The 3,065-nt window shown below is 27.7% G+C and overlaps 1 protein-coding gene across 1 annotated transcript in view; it reads left to right on the forward strand.

The window, feature by feature from the left end:
- Positions 1-3,065, forward strand: part of LOC102677758 (aminopeptidase Ey) — a 39,227-nt gene that overhangs the window by 12,594 nt on the left and 23,568 nt on the right. The gene's annotated exons all lie outside the window — the stretch shown is intronic.

Here is a 3,065-nt window from a genome sequence, read left to right on the forward strand (position 1 = left end):
CCACTCGTAACGACACCACACTACTGTTACTTATTCTCTGCCCAAAGAATTTATGTGACTTTCCTTTCCACAGGCATGACCTTTCTTCGCTTCGCTCTGAGGATTGCTATTAATATATAGGGTGTTTACTGTAACAGCTTGCCAGCCGATTGATTAAAATTTATCTGTGAGAAGTAACAAGTGTTTTTAAAATAATTTTTCTTCCACAGAGAAGAAAAAAAGATTGTGATACAATCTTTATACCGGAAATTCTGTGTCTATTTCCATTCGGATGGATGACGTGTGAATATAAGAAATATCATTCAATATCATGTGAGTTATGTTAATCTTTTTGAAGTAAGTTTAAAGTCACATTTATAATAATTTTTGAATCATTATATCTGTCTTATATTTAATTTTTGTATCTATCGTATTCGATAAATTTTTCAAAAAATTATTTTTGATAATTATTTAAGGACAATGCAATATAATAAAATATTTATTATATACTCGATATATATTCGAAATAATCATGGAATAATAAATTTTAATTAATAACGCGATACTCCGCAACATAAGTCAAACTCGATGCAAAGACTTTCACTTCACAATTGTACTTCTAGTAACTCTACTCAACTAACTTGGATACACATCTTTCACGCGATATACAGAGTGTGTTAAAAAATCGAGATGAGAGGGATTTCTTTGTACAAAAATAAATCAAAGAGAATGGCAATTTTTGAGAAAATCGATTATAAAATTTCATTGCTCCTGTATTTTTAAATTCATTTTTCCTAAAAAATAAAATCTCCAATACAAAATTTTGTTATTCTTAACTTTCGTCTTGTTTAGAGCAATATTGTGTGTCTTATTTTTCAAATTATACTCTATATTTTGAGTAATTGTAGATGTTACATTACTGACACTTTTGAAAATAATTTCGCGATAATGCATTACTTTGTATAAATAACAAATATATATATACACGTAATGAATCAATTAATTTGAAACAAAATTAGCAAATATGTACTTTAGATATGTAAAGAACACATAGAAAATATACGTTCGAGGTCATCTTTTGTGATTATCAACAAAAAAAAAAAATTATTCACACCTTTCAACCAGGTACACTAATCACTCTCATTTTAAACGAAAAACATAATATTTTTGCATTTCGTGACTTAATTTCGTTTCTTTCACGTCACAGTGCGTTGCCACCGCGAAAATTTCTTCTTTGTTTCTTTTTTGTTTCAATCACGCGTAATATTTTTTTCTATTTGGTATCCCAGAAACGAACTGAGTCGTATACGGTGATCGTTCTATCTCTTATGCAGAAGAAAATCATTTAATCGCATTGAAATCGTATACAGTGAACTTGTGTGCTAGAAGTGGAAAGTGCAGAATGAGTTATTCCATTGTCTCCCCGTATGAATTATCATTTTGATGATGTACATTAGCGTTCACAAGTATTTTTGCAACAACGTCGAATTTTATTAAACAAATTAATCCCTTGTGATATTTTTAATTGCCTTTTCAATTGGCTTAAACACACGTTGTTTAACTCTTCGTTGTTTTGTTATTTGCTCCCACTGTTACATCGTGGCAGATCACAGATTATATATTTTCGTAAAAGAATTAATCAATTTAAACTATATATATATATATATGAAAACAAATATAGAGAGATATATGCATATATTTTCGAGTACAACAAAGGGCAAAAATTTTCATACATAAGGAAATTTATTTTATAATTGAAAAATTCGATAACAAAATTTTTTGTCAACAGGAAATTTCTTTAAGAGGGTGAGATCAACAAAGTTTCATCGACTTTTCGTGTTTTCAATTATAATTTTCTCCTAGGAATTATTATTTAAAATTAACAAAGAAGTAAATTTTAACAAAGAATGTTATATAATATAAAATTTAAAGTGAAATTTCCCTTAAAGAAGAAAATTGTTTGAATGAAAAATATTGCTTTATCTCAGGAATGTCCAATTAACATTATTTTATTTTACATTTTATTTATATAATAATTTGCTTTAATAATTTTTTCTTTTAATTATATCGTTATTTATTAATCTAAAATATATGCAATTCCTAATCGTTAAACTTCAACGAATTGAAAATTAAAATTAAAGTTTAAATTTAAAATTTTATCATAAAATTGCTTTTTCAAAATTGAAACTGCAATTCCTATATTTCTCCACTTATATTTTTGAATGGTAGTGTACGTACTTGTTTATACAATACGTGCAATATCCATTATGCACGCTAGTGACCACGGGTTAATCGTTATCGAAATAACTCGTAGCCTTTTCACGGAGGAAATTTTTCGAAAAATGGACGGATCAAAGAAGAACAACGAACGAATAACATATTTATCGCGTTTCGATTACACAAAAATCTATGTAAAGTACGTAGTATCGTGTAAAGTACTCTTACAGATAATATTTATCTGTATAATATATTATGGATAATCTACTATCGAATTTCAAAGATTACAGATCGTTAAATAGAATTGGGGGACAAACTGTACGAACTTAATATTACTTCGTGTCCAGAATATCAATCAAATTCTGCGGGCTATGATGATTGTACTCGAATTTCAACGTCGTATCTTATAATTCATACGAAAATAGAAGGTGTTTAAGTCATCGATTTTCTAAATTTGAAATTATCTAAAAAATACAGAAAGTTGATTGGTTCCTTATGAACATTGATTTTTCTCAAATAAATTTTCATCCTCGTATGTATGTAATCAATCGATTTTTATGCGTTCTCATTATATGTTTGTTCATTAAACAACAGCCTCGCAGATATCGCAAAACATACTTTTAAACAACGGTTACAGAATTATCGGATATCCGTGGCCAATTATTTTTTTCCAGAGATTTATTTTTTTAGAGAAACTGTATTTTCGTTATTTCTTGAATTCGGTTCTCAGAAAAATATTTTCGATGTAAAAACACGTGACTCTATCGTAATATATTCGTATATTTGTGTATAATTTTATGATATTCGCACGAAAAAAAAAAAAAAAAAGGAAAGAAAAGAAAAGAAAAAGAAAAATGCTCAATAAAAGA

Source organism: Apis dorsata, unplaced genomic scaffold (assembly GCF_000469605.1).
Source record: "Apis dorsata unplaced genomic scaffold, Apis dorsata 1.3 scaffold_365, whole genome shotgun sequence".
In the NCBI taxonomy this organism is placed as follows: domain Eukaryota; kingdom Metazoa; phylum Arthropoda; class Insecta; order Hymenoptera; family Apidae; genus Apis; species Apis dorsata.